Source organism: Somniosus microcephalus, unplaced genomic scaffold, assembly GCF_052327205.1.
Source record: "Somniosus microcephalus isolate GS21.2 unplaced genomic scaffold, FLI_Smic_1.0 unresolved_chr9, whole genome shotgun sequence".
Lineage (NCBI taxonomy): Eukaryota > Metazoa > Chordata > Chondrichthyes > Squaliformes > Somniosidae > Somniosus > Somniosus microcephalus.
Window position 1 is genome coordinate 40505152 of NW_028225187.1, and position 17467 is coordinate 40522618.

Below are 17467 nucleotides of genomic sequence, written 5' to 3' on the forward strand. Positions count from 1 at the left end.
AATTCCTCAGATATTTCAGTGTTTAATTCTGTAGATAATTGAGAGGATAATCCTTCAGATATTTCAGTGGTTAATTGTATAGATAATTGAGAATAATTCTTCAGATATTTCCGTGTTTAATTCTATAGATAATTGAGAGTATAATTCTTCAGATATTTCAGTGATTAATTCTATAGATAATTGAGAGGATAATCCTTCAGATACTTCAGTGGTTAATTCGATAGATAATTGAGAGGATAATTCTTCAGATATTTCATTGCTTAATTCTATAGATAATTGAGAGAATAATTCTTCAGATATTTCACTGTTTAATTCTATAGATAATTGAGAGGATAATTCCTCACATATTTCAGTGTTTAATTCTATTGATAATTAAGAGGATAATTCTTCAGATATTTCAGTGTTTAATTCTATAGTTAATTGAGATGATAATTCTTCATATATTTCAGTGTTTAATTCTATAGCTAATTGAGAGGATATTTCTTAAATATTTCAGTGTTTAATTCTATTGATAATTGAGAGGATAATTCCTCAGATATTTCAGTGTTTAATTCTATAGATAATTGAGAGGATAATTCTTCAGATATTTCAGTGTTTAATTCTATAGATAATTGAGAGGATAATTCCTCAGATATTTCAATGTTGAATTCTTTGGATAATTGAGAGTATAATTCTTCAGATATTTCAGTGTTTAATTCTATAGATAATTGAGAGGATAAATCCTCAGATATTTCAGTGTTTATTTCTACAGATAATTGAGAGGATAATTCCTCAGATATTTCAGCGTTTAATTTTATATATAATTGAGAGGATAATTGCTCAGATATTTCAGTGTTTAATTCTATAGATAATTGAGAGTATAATTCTTCAGATATTTCAGTGATTAATTCTATAGATAATTGAGAGGCTAATCCTTCAGATACTTCAGTGGTTAATTCTATAGATAATTGAGAGGATAATTCTTCAGATATTTCAGTGCTTAATTCTATAGATAATTGAGAGAATAATTCTTCAGATATTTCAGTGTTTAATTCTATAGATAATTGAGAGGATAATTCTTCAGATATTTCCATGTTTAATTCTACAGATAATTGAGAGGATAATTCCTCAGACATTTCAGTATTTAATTCTATAGATAATTGGGAGGATAATTCTTCAGATATTTCAGTGTTTAATTCTATAGATAATTAAGAGGATAATTCTTCAGATATTTCAGTGTTTAATTCTATAGATAATTGAGAGGATAATTCTTCAGATATTTCAGTGTTTAATTCTATAGATAATTGAGAGGATAATTCTTCAGATGCTTCAGTGTTTAATTCTATAGATAATTGAGAGAATAATTCTTCAGATATTTCACTGTTTAAATCTATAGATAATTGAGAGGATAATTCCTCACATATTTCAGTGTTTAATTCTATAGATAATAAAGAGGATAATTCTTCAGATATTTCAGTGATTAATTCTATAGATAATTGAGAGGATAATTCTTCGTATATTTCAGTTTTTAATTCTATAGATAATTGAGAGGATAATTCTTCAGATATTTCAGAGTTTAATTCTATAGATAATTGAGTGGATAATTCCTCAGAGATTTCAGTGTTTAATTCTATAGATAATTGAGAGGATAATTCTTCAGGTACTTCAGTGGTTAATTCTATTGATAATTGAGAGGATAATTCTTCAGATATTTCAGTGATTAAATCTATAGATAATTGAGAGGATAATTCTTCAGATATTTCAGTGTTTAATTCTATAGATAATTGAGCGGATAATTCTTCACATATTTCATTGTTTAATTCTATAGATAATTGAGAGGATAATTCTTCAGATATTTCAGTGTTTAATTCTATAGATAACTGTGAGAATAATTCTTCAGATATTTCAGTGTTTAATTCTATAGATAATTGAGAGGATAATTCTCAGATATTTCAGTGTTTAATTCTATAGATAATTGAGAGGATAATTATTTGTATATTTCAGTGTTTAATTCTATAGATAATTGAAAGGATAATTCTTCAGATATTTCAATGTTTAATTCTATAGATAATTGAGAGGATAATTCTTCAGTTATTTCAGTGTTTAAATCTATAGATAATTGAGAGGATAATTCTTCAGATATTTCAGTGTTTAATACTATAGATATTTGAGAGGATAATTCTTCAGATATTTCAGTGTTTAATTCTATAGATAATTGAGAGGATAATTCTTCAGATATTTCAGTGTTTAATTCTATAGATAATTGAGAGGATAATTCTTCAGATATTTCTGTGTTTAATTCTATAGATAATTGAGAGGATAATTCTTCAGATATTTCATTGTTTAATTCTATAGATAATTGAGAGGATAATTCTTCAGATATTTCAGTGTTTAATTCCATAGATAATTGAAAGGATAAATCCTCAGATATTTCAGTGTTTAATTCTATAGATAATTGAGAGGATAATTCTCAGATATTTCAGTGTTTAATTCTATAGATAATTGAGAGGATAATTCCTCAGATATTTCAGTGTTTAATTCTATAGATAATTGAAAGGATAATTCTTCAGATATTTCAGTGTTTAATTCTATAGATAATTGAGAGGATAATTATTTGTATATTTCAGTGTTTAATTCTATAGATAATTGAAAGGATAATTCTTCAGATATTTCAATGTTTAATTCTATAGATAATTGAGAGGATAATTCTTCAGGTATTTCAGTGTTTACTTCCAAAAATAATTGAGAGGATAATTCTTCAGATATTTCAGTGTTTAATTCTATAGATAATTGAGAGGATAATTCTTCAGATATTTCAGTGTTTAATTCTATAGATAATAGAGAGAATAATTCTTCAGATATTTCAGTGTTTAATTCTATAGATAATTGAGAGGATAATTCTTCAGATATTTCAATGTTGTATTCTATAGATAATTGAGAGTATAATTCTTCAGATACTTCAGTGTTTAATTCTATAAATAATTGAGAGGATAATTCCTCAGATATTTCAGTGTTGAATTCTATAGATAATTGAGAGGATAATTCTTCAGATATTTCAGTGTTTAATTCTATCGATAATTGAGAGGAAAATTTCTTCAGATATTTCATTGTTTAAATCTATAGATAATTGAGAGGATAATTCTTCAGATATTTCAGTGTTTAATTCTATAGATAATTGAGAGGATAAATCCTCAGATATTTCAGTGTTTAATTCTATAGATAATTGAGAGGATAATTCTTCAGATATTTCAGTGTTTAATGCTATAGATAATTGAGAGGATAATTCTTCAGATATTTCAGTGTTTAATTCTACATATAATTGAGAGGATAATTCTTCAGATATTTCAGTGTTTAATTCTATCGATAATTGAGAGGATAATTCTTCAGATATTTTAGTGTTTAATTCTATAGATAATTGAGAGGATAATTCTTCAGATATTTCATTGTTTAATTCTATAGATAATTGAGAGGATAAATCTTCAGATATTTCAGTGTTTAATTCTATAGATAATTGAGAGGATAAATCCTCAGATATTTCAGTGTTTATTTCTACAGATAATTGAGAGGATAATTCCTCAGATATTTCAGTGTTTAATTTTATAGATAATTGAGAGGATAATTGCTCAGATATTTCAGTGTTTAATTCTATAGATAATTGTGAGTATAATTCTTCAGATATTTCAGTGATTATTTCTATAGATAATTGAGAGGCTAATCCTTCAGATACTTCAGTGGTTAATTCTATAGATAATTGAGAGGATAATTCTTCAGATATTTCAGTGCTTAATTCTATAGATAATTGAGAGAATAATTCTTCAGATATTTCAGTGTTTAATTCTATAGATAATTGAGAGGATAATTCTTCAGATATTTCCATGTTTAATTCTACAGATAATTGAGAGGATAATTCCTCAGACATTTCAGTGTTTAATTCTATAGATAATTGGGAGGATAATTCTTCAGATATTTCAGTGTTTAATTCTATAGATAATTAAGAGGATAATTCTTCAGATATTTCAGTGTTTAATTCTATAGATAATTGAGAGGATAATTCTTCAGATATTTCAGTGTTTAATTCTATAGATAATTGAGAGGATAATTCTTCAGATACTTCAGTGTTTAATTCTATAGATAATTGAGAGAATAATTCTTCAGATATTTCACTGTTTAAATCTATAGATAATTGAGAGGATAATTCCTCACATATTTCAGTGTTTAATTCGATAGATAATAAAGAGGATAATTCTTCAGATATTTCAGTGTTTAATTCTATAGATAATTGAGAGGATAATTCTTCAGATATTTCAGTGTTTAATTCTATAGATAATTGAGAGGATAATTCTTCAGATACATCAGTGCTTAATTCTATAGATAATTGAGAGGATAATTCTCAGATATTTCAGTGTTTAATTCTATAGATAATTGAGAGGATAATTCCTCAGATATATCAGTGTTTAATTCGAAAGATAATTGTGAGGATAATTCTCAGATATTTCAGTGTTTAATTCTATAGATAATTGAGAGGATAATTCCTCAGATATTTCAGTGTTTAATTCTGTAGATAATTGAGAGGATACTTCTTCAGATATTTCAGTGGTTAATTGCATAGATAATTGAGAATAATTCTTCAGATATTTCCGTGTTTAATTCTATAGATAATTGAGAGTATAATTCTTCAGATATTTCAGTGATTAATTCTATAGATAATTGAGAGGATAATCCATCAGATACTTCAGTGGTTAATTCGATAGATAATTGAGAGGATAATTCTTCAGATATTTCATTGCTTAATTCTATAGATAATTGAGAGAATAATTCTTCAGATATTTCACTGTTTAATTCTATAGATAATTGAGAGGATAATTCCTCACATATTTCAGTGTTTAATTCTATTGATAATTAAGAGGATAATTCTTCAGATATTTCAGTGTTTAATTCTATAGTTAATTGAGATGATAATTCTTCATATATTTCAGTGTTTAATTCTATAGATAATTGAGAGGATAATTCTTAAATATTTCAGTGTTTAATTCTATTGATAATTGAGAGGATAATTCTTCAGATATTTCAGTGTTTAATTCTATAGATAATTGAGAGGATAATTCCTCAGATATTTCAATGTTGAATTCTTTGGATAATTGAGAGTATAATTCTTCAGATATTTCAGTGTTTAATTCTATAGATAATTGAGAGGATAAATCCTCAGATATTTCAGTGTTTATTTCTACAGATAATTGAGAGGATAATTCCTCAGATATTTCAGCGTTTAATTTTATAGATAATTGAGAGGATAATTGCTCAGATATTTCAGTGTTTAATTCTATAGATAATTGAGAGTATAATTCTTCAGATATTTCAGTGATTAATTCTATAGATAATTGAGAGGCTAATCCTTCAGATACTTCAGTGGTTAATTCTATAGATAATTGAGAGGATAATTCTTCAGATATTTCAGTGCTTAATTCTATAGATAATTGAGAGAATAATTCTTCAGATATTTCATTGTTTAATTCTATAGATAATTGAGAGGATAATTCTTCAGATATTTCCATGTTTAATTCTACAGATAATTGAGAGGATAATTCCTCAGACATTTCAGTGTTTAATTCTATAGATAATTGGGAGGATAATTCTTCAGATATTTCAGTGTTTAATTCTATAGATAATTAAGAGGATAATTCTTCAGATATTTCAGTGTTTAATTCTATAGATAATTGAGAGGATAATTCTTCAGATGCTTCAGTGTTTAATTCTATAGATAATTGAGAGAATAATTCTTCAGATATTTCACTGTTTAAATCTATCGATAATTGAGAGGATAATTCCTCACATATTTCAGTGTTTAATTCTATAGATAATAAAGAGGATAATTCTTCAGATATTTCAGTGATTAATTCTATAGATAATTGAGAGGATAATTCTTCATATATTTCAGTGTTTAATTCTATAGATAATTGAGAGGGTAATTCTTCAGATATTTCAGAGTTTAATTCTATAGATAATTGAGTGGATAATTCCTCAGAGATTTCAGTGTTTAATTCTATAGATAATTGAGAGGATAATTCTTCAGATATTTCAGTGTTTAATTCTATAGATAACTGAGAGAATAATCCTTCAGATATTTCAGTGTTTAATTCTATAGATAATTGAGAGGATAATTCTTCAGATATTTCAGAGTTTAATTCTATAGATAATTGAGCGGATAATACTTCAGATATTTCATTGTTTAATTCTATAGATAATTGAGAGGATAATTCTTCAGATATTTCAGTGTTTAATTCTATAGATAACTGAGAGAATAATCCTTCAGATATTTCAGTGTTTAATTCTATAGATAATTGAGAGGATAAATCTTCAGATATTTCAGTGTTTAATTCTATAGATAATTGAGAGGATAAATCCTCAGATATTTCAGTGTTTATTTCTACAGATAATTGAGAGGATAATTCCTCAGATATTTCAGTGTTTAATTTTATAGATAATTGAGAGGATAATTGCTCAGATATTTCAGTGTTTAATTCTATAGATAATTGAGAGTATAATTCTTCAGATATTTCAGTGATTATTTCTATAGATAATTGAGAGGCTAATCCTTCAGATACTTCAGTGGTTAATTCTATAGATAATTGAGAGGATAATTCTTCAGATATTTCAGTGCTTAATTCTATAGATAATTGAGAGAATAATTCTTCAGATATTTCAGTGTTTAATTCTATAGATAATTGAGAGGATAATTCTTCAGATATTTCCATGTTTAATTCTACAGATAATAGAGAGGATAATTCCTCAGACATTTCAGTGTTTAATTCTATAGATAATTGGGAGGATAATTCTTCAGATATTTCAGTGTTTCATTCTATAGATAATTGAGAGGATAATTCTTCAGATATTTCAGTGTTTAATTCTATAGATAATTGAGAGGATAATTCTTCAGATATTTCAGTGTTTAATTCTATAGATAATTGAGAGGATAATTCCTCAGATATATCAGTGTTTAATTCGAAAGATAATTGTGAGGATAATTCTCAGATATTTCAGTGTTTAATTCTATTGATAATTGAGAGGATAATTCCTCAGATATTTCAGTGTTTAATTCTGTTGATAATTGAGAGGATAATTCTTCAGATATTTCAGTGGTTAATTGTATAGATAATTGAGAATAATTCTTCAGATATTTCCGTGTTTAATTCTAAAAATAATTGAGAGTATAATTCTTCAGATATTTCAGTGATTAATTCTATAGATAATTGAGAGGATAATCCTTCAGATACTTCAGTGGTTAATTCGATAGATAATTGAGAGGATAATTCTTCAGAGATTTCATTGCTTAATTCTATAGATAATGGAGAGAATAATTCTTCAGATATTTCACTGTTTAATTCTATAGATAATTGAGAGGATAATTCCTCACATATTTCAGTGTTTAATTCTATTGATAATTAAGAGGATAATTCTTCAGATATTTCAGTGTTTAATTCTATAGTTAATTGAGAGGATAATTCTTCATATATTTCAGTGTTTAATTCTATAGATAATTGAGAGGATAATTCTTCATATATTTCAGTGTTTAATTCTATAGATAATTGAGAGGATAATTCTTAAATATTTCAGTGTTTAATTCTATTGATAATTGAGAGGATAATTCCTCAGATATTTCAGTGTTTAATTCTATAGATAATTGAGAGGATAATTCTTCAGATATTTCAGTGTTTAATTCTATAGATAATTGAGAGGATAATTCCTCAGATATTTCAATGTTGAATTCTTTGGATAATTGAGAGTATAATTCTTCAGATATTTCAGTGTTTAATTCTATAGATAATTGAGAGGATAAATCCTCAGATATTTCAGTGTTTATTTCTACAGATAATTGAGAGGATAATTCCTCAGATATTTCAGCGTTTAATTTTATAGATAATTGAGAGGATAATTGCTCAGATATTTCAGTGTTTAATTCTATAGATAATTGAGAGTATAATTCTTCAGATATTTCAGTGATTAATTCTATAGATAATTGAGAGGCTAATCCTTCAGATACTTCAGTGGTTAATTCTATAGATAATTGAGAGGATAATTCTTCAGATATTTCAGTGCTTAATTCTATAGATAATTGAGAGAATAATTCTTCAGATATTTCAGTGTTTAATTCTATAGATAATTGAAAGGATAATTCTTCAGATATTTCAGTGTTTAATTCTATAGATAATTGAGAGGATAATTATTTGTATATTTCAGTGTTTAATTCTATAGATAATTGAAAGGATAATTCTTCAGATATTTCAATGTTTAATTCTATATATAATTGAGAGGATAATTCTTCAGGTATTTCAGTGTTTACTTCTATAGATAATTGAGAGGATAATTCTTCAGATACTTCTGTGTTTAATTTTATAGATAATTGAGAGGATAATTCTTCAGATATTTCAGTGTTTAATTCTATAGATAATTGAGAGAATAATTCTTCAGATATTTCAGTGTTTAATTCTATAGATAATTGAGAGGATAATTCTTCAGATATTTCAATGTTGAATTCTATAGATAATTGAGAGTATAATTCTTCAGATACTTCAGTGTTTAATTCTATAAATAATTGAGAGGATAATTCCTCAGATATTTCAGTGTTGAATTCTATAGATAATTGAGAGGATAATTCTTCAGATATTTCAGTGTTTAATTCTATCGATAATTGAGAGGAAAATTCTTCAGATATTTCAGTGTTTAATTCTACATATAATTGAGAGGATAATTCTTCAGATATTTCAGTGTTTAATTCTACATATAATTGAGAGGATAATTCTTCAGATATTTCAGTGTTTAATTCTATAGATAATTGAGAGGATAATTCTTCAGATATTTCATTGTTTAATTCTATAGATAATTGAGAGGATAAATCTTCAGATATTTCAGTGTTTAATTCTATAGATAATTGAGAGGATAAATCCTCAGATATTTCAGTGTTTAATTCTATAGATAACTGAGAGAATAATTCTTCAGATATTTCAGTGTTTAATTCTATAGATAATTGAGAGGATAATTCTCAGATATTTCAGTGTTTAATTCTATAGATAATTGAGAGGATAATTCCTCAGATATTTCAGTGTTTAATTCTATAGATAATTGAAAGGATAATTCTTCAGATATTTCAATGTTTAATTCTATAGATAATTGAGAGGATAATTATTTGTATATTTCAGTGTTTATTTCAATAGAAAATTGAAAGGATAATTCTTCAGATATTTCAATGTTTAATACTATAGATAATTGAGAGGATAATTCTTCAGATATTTCAGTGTTTAATTCTATAGATAACTGAGAGAATAATCCTTCAGATATTTCAGTGTTTAATTCTATAGATAATTGAGAGGATAATTCTCAGATATTTCAGTGTTTAATTCTATAGATAATTGAGAGGATAATTATTTGTATATTTCAGTGTTTAATTCTATAGATAATTGAAAGGATAATTCTTCAGATATTTCAATGTTTAATTCTATAGATAATTGAGAGGATAATTCTTCAGTTATTTCAGTGTTTAATTCTATAGATAATTGAAAGGATAATTCTTCAGATATTTCAATGTTTAATTCTATAGATAATTGAGAGGATAATTCTTCAGATATTTCAGTGTTTAATTCTATAGATAATTGAGAGGATAATTCTTCAGATATTTCATTGTTTAATTCTATAGATAATTGAGAGGATAATTCTTCAGATATTTCAGTGTTTAATTCCATAGATAATTGAGAGGATAAATCCTCAGATATTTCAGTGTTTAATTCTATAGATAACTGAGAGAATAATTCTTCAGATATTTCAGTGTTTAATTCTATAGATAATTGAGAGGATAATTCTCAGATATTTCAGTGTTTAATTCTATAGATAATTGAGAGGATAATTCCTCAGATATTTCAGTGTTTAATTCTATAGATAATTGAAAGGATAATTCTTCAGATATTTCAGTGTTTAATTCTATAGATAATTGAGAGGATAATTATTTGTATATTTCAGTGTTTAATTCTATAGATAATTGAAAGGATAATTCTGCAGATATTTCAATGTTTAATTCTATCGATAATTGAGAGGATAATTCTTCAGGTATTTCAGTGTTTACTTCTATAGATAATTGAGAGGATAATTCTTCAGATATTTCAGTGTTTAATTCTATAGATAATTGAGAGGATAATTCTTCAGATATTTCAGTGTTTAATTCTATAGATAATTGAGAGAATAATTCTTCAGATATTTCAGTGTTTGATTCTATCGATAATTGAGAGGATAATTCTTCAGATATTTCAATGTTGAATTCTATAGATAATTGAGAGTATAATTCTTCAGATACTTCAGTGTTTAATTCTATAAATAATTGAGAGGATAATTCCTCAGATATTTCAGTGTTGAATTCTATATATAATTGAGAGGATAATTCTTCAAATATTTCAGTGTTTAATTCTATCGATAATTGAGAGGAAAATTTCTTCAGATATTTCATTGTTTAAATCTATAGATAATTGAGAGGATAATTCTTCATATATTTCAGTGTTTAATTCTATAGATAATTGAGAGGATAAATCCTCAGATATTTCAGTGTTTAATTCTATAGATAATTGAGAGGATAATTCTTCAGATATTTCAGTGTTTAATGCTATAGATAATTGAGAGGATAATTCTTCAGATATTTCAGTGTTTAATTCTACATATAATTGAGAGGATAATTCTTCAGATATTTCAGTGTTTAATTCTATCGATAATTGAGAGGATAATTCTTCAGATATTTCAGTGTTTAATTCTATAGATAATTGAGAGGATAATTCTTCAGATATTTCAGTGTTTAATTCTATAGATAATTGAGAGGATAATTCCTCAGATATATCAGTGTTTAATTCGAAAGATAATTGTGAGGATAATTCTCAGATATTTCAGTGTTTAATTCTATTGATAATTGAGAGGATAATTCCTCAGATATTTCAGTGTTTAATTCTGTTGATAATTGAGAGGATAATTCTTCAGATATTTCAGTGGTTAATTGTATAGATAATTGAGAATAATTCTTCAGATATTTCCGTGTTTAATTCTAAAAATAATTGAGAGTATAATTCTTCAGATATTTCAGTGATTAATTCTATAGATAATTGAGAGGATAATCCTTCAGATACTTCAGTGGTTAATTCGATAGATAATTGAGAGGATAATTCTTCAGAGATTTCATTGCTTAATTCTATAGATAATGGAGAGAATAATTCTTCAGATATTTCACTGTTTAATTCTATAGATAATTGAGAGGATAATTCCTCACATATTTCAGTGTTTAATTCTATTGATAATTAAGAGGATAATTCTTCAGATATTTCAGTGTTTAATTCTATAGTTAATTGAGAGGATAATTCTTCATATATTTCAGTGTTTAATTCTATAGATAATTGAGAGGATAATTCTTCATATATTTCAGTGTTTAATTCTATAGATAATTGAGAGGATAATTCTTAAATATTTCAGTGTTTAATTCTATTGATAATTGAGAGGATAATTCCTCAGATATTTCAGTGTTTAATTCTATAGATAATTGAGAGGATAATTCTTCAGATATTTCAGTGTTTAATTCTATAGATAATTGAGAGGATAATTCCTCAGATATTTCAATGTTGAATTCTTTGGATAATTGAGAGTATAATTCTTCAGATATTTCAGTGTTTAATTCTATAGATAATTGAGAGGATAAATCCTCAGATATTTCAGTGTTTATTTCTACAGATAATTGAGAGGATAATTCCTCAGATATTTCAGCGTTTAATTTTATAGATAATTGAGAGGATAATTGCTCAGATATTTCAGTGTTTAATTCTATAGATAATTGAGAGTATAATTCTTCAGATATTTCAGTGATTAATTCTATAGATAATTGAGAGGCTAATCCTTCAGATACTTCAGTGGTTAATTCTATAGATAATTGAGAGGATAATTCTTCAGATATTTCAGTGCTTAATTCTATAGATAATTGAGAGAATAATTCTTCAGATATTTCAGTGTTTAATTCTATAGATAATTGAAAGGATAATTCTTCAGATATTTCAGTGTTTAATTCTATAGATAATTGAGAGGATAATTATTTGTATATTTCAGTGTTTAATTCTATAGATAATTGAAAGGATAATTCTTCAGATATTTCAATGTTTAATTCTATATATAATTGAGAGGATAATTCTTCAGGTATTTCAGTGTTTACTTCTATAGATAATTGAGAGGATAATTCTTCAGATATTTCAGTGTTTAATTTTATAGATAATTGAGAGGATAATTCTTCAGATATTTCAGTGTTTAATTCTATAGATAATTGAGAGAATAATTCTTCAGATATTTCAGTGTTTAATTCTATAGATAATTGAGAGGATAATTCTTCAGATATTTCAATGTTGAATTCTATAGATAATTGAGAGTATAATTCTTCAGATACTTCAGTGTTTAATTCTATAAATAATTGAGAGGATAATTCCTCAGATATTTCAGTGTTGAATTCTATAGATAATTGAGAGGATAATTCTTCAGATATTTCAGTGTTTAATTCTATCGATAATTGAGAGGAAAATTCTTCAGATATTTCAGTGTTTAATTCTACATATAATTGAGAGGATAATTCTTCAGATATTTCAGTGTTTAATTCTACATATAATTGAGAGGATAATTCTTCAGATATTTCAGTGTTTAATTCTATAGATAATTGAGAGGATAATTCTTCAGATATTTCATTGTTTAATTCTATAGATAATTGAGAGGATAAATCTTCAGATATTTCAGTGTTTAATTCTATAGATAATTGAGAGGATAAATCCTCAGATATTTCAGTGTTTAATTCTATAGATAACTGAGAGAATAATTCTTCAGATATTTCAGTGTTTAATTCTATAGATAATTGAGAGGATAATTCTCAGATATTTCAGTGTTTAATTCTATAGATAATTGAGAGGATAATTCCTCAGATATTTCAGTGTTTAATTCTATAGATAATTGAAAGGATAATTCTTCAGATATTTCAATGTTTAATTCTATAGATAATTGAGAGGATAATTATTTGTATATTTCAGTGTTTATTTCAATAGAAAATTGAAAGGATAATTCTTCAGATATTTCAATGTTTAATACTATAGATAATTGAGAGGATAATTCTTCAGATATTTCAGTGTTTAATTCTATAGATAACTGAGAGAATAATCCTTCAGATATTTCAGTGTTTAATTCTATAGATAATTGAGAGGATAATTCTCAGATATTTCAGTGTTTAATTCTATAGATAATTGAGAGGATAATTATTTGTATATTTCAGTGTTTAATTCTATAGATAATTGAAAGGATAATTCTTCAGATATTTCAATGTTTAATTCTATAGATAATTGAGAGGATAATTCTTCAGTTATTTCAGTGTTTAATTCTATAGATAATTGAAAGGATAATTCTTCAGATATTTCAATGTTTAATTCTATAGATAATTGAGAGGATAATTCTTCAGATATTTCAGTGTTTAATTCTATAGATAATTGAGAGGATAATTCTTCAGATATTTCATTGTTTAATTCTATAGATAATTGAGAGGATAATTCTTCAGATATTTCAGTGTTTAATTCCATAGATAATTGAGAGGATAAATCCTCAGATATTTCAGTGTTTAATTCTATAGATAACTGAGAGAATAATTCTTCAGATATTTCAGTGTTTAATTCTATAGATAATTGAGAGGATAATTCTCAGATATTTCAGTGTTTAATTCTATAGATAATTGAGAGGATAATTCCTCAGATATTTCAGTGTTTAATTCTATAGATAATTGAAAGGATAATTCTTCAGATATTTCAGTGTTTAATTCTATAGATAATTGAGAGGATAATTATTTGTATATTTCAGTGTTTAATTCTATAGATAATTGAAAGGATAATTCTGCAGATATTTCAATGTTTAATTCTATCGATAATTGAGAGGATAATTCTTCAGGTATTTCAGTGTTTACTTCTATAGATAATTGAGAGGATAATTCTTCAGATATTTCAGTGTTTAATTCTATAGATAATTGAGAGGATAATTCTTCAGATATTTCAGTGTTTAATTCTATAGATAATTGAGAGAATAATTCTTCAGATATTTCAGTGTTTAATTCTATAGATAATTGAGAGGATAATTCTTCAGATATTTCAATGTTGAATTCTATAGATAATTGAGAGTATAATTCTTCAGATACTTCAGTGTTTAATTCTATAAATAATTGAGAGGATAATTCCTCAGATATTTCAGTGTTGAATTCTATATATAATTGAGAGGATAATTCTTCAAATATTTCAGTGTTTAATTCTATCGATAATTGAGAGGAAAATTTCTTCAGATATTTCATTGTTTAAATCTATAGATAATTGAGAGGATAATTCTTCATATATTTCAGTGTTTAATTCTATAGATAATTGAGAGGATAAATCCTCAGATATTTCAGTGTTTAATTCTATAGATAATTGAGAGGATAATTCTTCAGATATTTCAGTGTTTAATGCTATAGATAATTGAGAGGATAATTCTTCAGATATTTCAGTGTTTAATTCTACATATAATTGAGAGGATAATTCTTCAGATATTTCAGTGTTTAATTCTATCGATAATTGAGAGGATAATTCTTCAGATATTTTAGTGTTTAATTCTATAGATAATTGAGAGGATAATTCTTCAGATATTTCATTGTTTAATTCTATAGATAATTGAGAGGATAAATCTTCAGATATTTCAGTGTTTAATTCTATAGATAATTGAGAGGATAAATCCTCAGATATTTCAGTGTTTATTTCTACAGATAATTGAGAGGATAATTCCTCAGATATTTCAGTGTTTAATTTTATAGATAATTGAGAGGATAATTGCTCAGATATTTCAGTGTTTAATTCTATAGATAATTGAGAGTATAATTCTTCAGATATTTCAGTGATTATTTCTATAGATAATTGAGAGGCTAATCCTTCAGATACTTCAGTGGTTAATTCTATAGATAATTGAGAGGATAATTCTTCAGATATTTCAGTGCTTAATTCTATAGATAATTGAGAGAATAATTCTTCAGATATTTCAGTGTTTAATTCTATAGATAATTGAGAGGATAATTCTTCAGATATTTCCATGTTTAATTCTACAGATAATTGAGAGGATAATTCCTCAGACATTTCAGTGTTTAATTCTATAGATAATTGGGAGGATAATTCTTCAGATATTTCAGTGTTTCATTCTATAGATAATTAAGAGGATAATTCTTCAGATATTTCAGTGTTTAATTGTATAGATAATTGAGAATAATTCTTCAGATATTTCCGTGTTTAATTCTAAAAATAATTGAGAGTATAATTCTTCAGATATTTCAGTGATTAATTCTATAGATAATTGAGAGGATAATCCTTCAGATACTTCAGTGGTTAATTCGATAGATAATTGAGAGGATAATTCTTCAGATATTTCATTGCTTAATTCTATAGATAATTGAGAGAATAATTCTTCAGATATTTCACTGTTTAATTCTATAGATAATTGAGAGGATAATTCCTCACATATTTCAGTGTTTAATTCTATTGATAATTAAGAGGATAATTCTTCAGATATTTCAGTGTTTAATTCTATAGTTAATTGAGAGGATAATTCTTCATATATTTCAGTGTTTAATTCTATAGATAATTGAGAGGATAATTCTTAAATATTTCAGTGTTTAATTCTATTGATAATTGAGAGGATAATTCCTCAGATATTTCAGTGTTTAATTCTATAGATAATTGAGAGGATAATTCTTCAGATATTTCAGTGTTTAATTCTATAGATAATTGAGAGGATAATTCCTCAGATATTTCAATGTTGAATTCTTTGGATAATTGAGAGTATAATTCTTCAGATATTTCAGTGTTTAATTCTATAGATAATTGAGAGGATAATTCCTCAGATATTTCAGTGTTTATTTCTACAGATAATTGAGAGGATAATTCCTCAGATATTTCAGCGTTTAATTTTATAGATAATTGAGAGGATAATTGCTCAGATATTTCAGTGTTTAATTCTATAGATAATTGAGAGTATAATTCTTCAGATATTTCAGTGATTAATTCTACAGATAATTGAGAGGCTAATCCTTCAGATACTTCAGTGGTTAATTCTATAGATAATTGAGAGGATAATTCTTCAGATATTTCAGTGCTTAATTCTATAGATAATTGAGAGAATAATTCTTCAGATATTTCAGTGTTTAATTCTATAGATAATTGAAAGGATAATTCTTCAGATATTTCAGTGTTTAATTTTATAGATAATTGAGAGGATAATTATTTGTATATTTCAGTGTTTAATTCTATAGATAATTGAAAGGATAATTCTTCAGATATTTCAATGTTTAATTCTATAGATAATTGAGAGGATAATTCTTCAGGTATTTCAGTGTTTACTTCTATAGATAATTGAGAGAATAATTCTTCAGATATTTCAGTGTTTAATTCTATAGATAATTGAGAGGATAATTCTTCAGATATTTCAATGTTGAATTCTATAGATAATTGAGAGTATAATTCTTCAGATACTTCAGTGTTTAATTCTATAAATAATTGAGAGGATAATTCCTCAGATATTTCAGTGTTGAATTCTATAGATAATTGAGAGGATAATTCTTCAGATATTTCAGTGTTTAATTCTATCGATAATTGAGAGGAAAATTTCTTCAGATATTTCATTGTTTAATTCTATAGATAATTGAGAGGATAATTCTTCAGATATTTCAGTGTTTAATGCTATAGATAATTGAGAGGATAATTCTTCAGATATTTCAGTGTTTAATTCTACATATAATTGAGAGGATAATTCTTCAGATATTTCAGTGTTTAATTCTATAGATAATTGAGAGGATAATTCTTCAGATATTTTAGTGTTTAATTCTGCAGATAATTGAGAGGATAATTCTTCAGATATTTCATTGTTTAATTCTATAGATAATTGAGAGGATAAATCTTCAGATATTTCAGTGTTTAATTCTATAGATAATTGAGAGGATAATTATTTGTATATTTCAGTGTTTATTTCAATAGAAAATTGAAAGGATAATTCTTCAGATATTTCAATGTTTAATTCTATAGATAATTGAGAGGATAATTCTTCAGGTATTTCTGTGTTTAATTCTATAGATAATTGAGAGGATAATTCCTCTGATATTTCAATGTTGATTTTTTGGATAATTGAGAGGATCATTCTTCAGATATTTCAGTGTTTAATTCTATAGATAATTGAGAGGATAAATCTTCAGATATTTCAGTGTTTAATTCTATAGATAACTGAGAGAATAATTCTTCAGATATTTCAGTGTTTAATTCTATAGATAATTGAGAGGATAAATCCTCAGATATTTCAGTGTTTAATTCTATCGATAATTGAGAGGATAATTCTTCAGATATTTCAGTGTTTAATACTATAGATTATTGAGAGGATAATTCTTCAGATATTTCAG

The 17467-nt window shown here is 25.4% G+C and overlaps 1 protein-coding gene across 1 annotated transcript in view; it reads right to left on the bottom strand.

Moving 5' to 3' along the window:
• The window catches only part of LOC147085106 (uncharacterized), a 167655-nt gene that overhangs the window by 93081 nt on the left and 57107 nt on the right, over positions 1 to 17467 (bottom strand). The gene's annotated exons all lie outside the window — the stretch shown is intronic.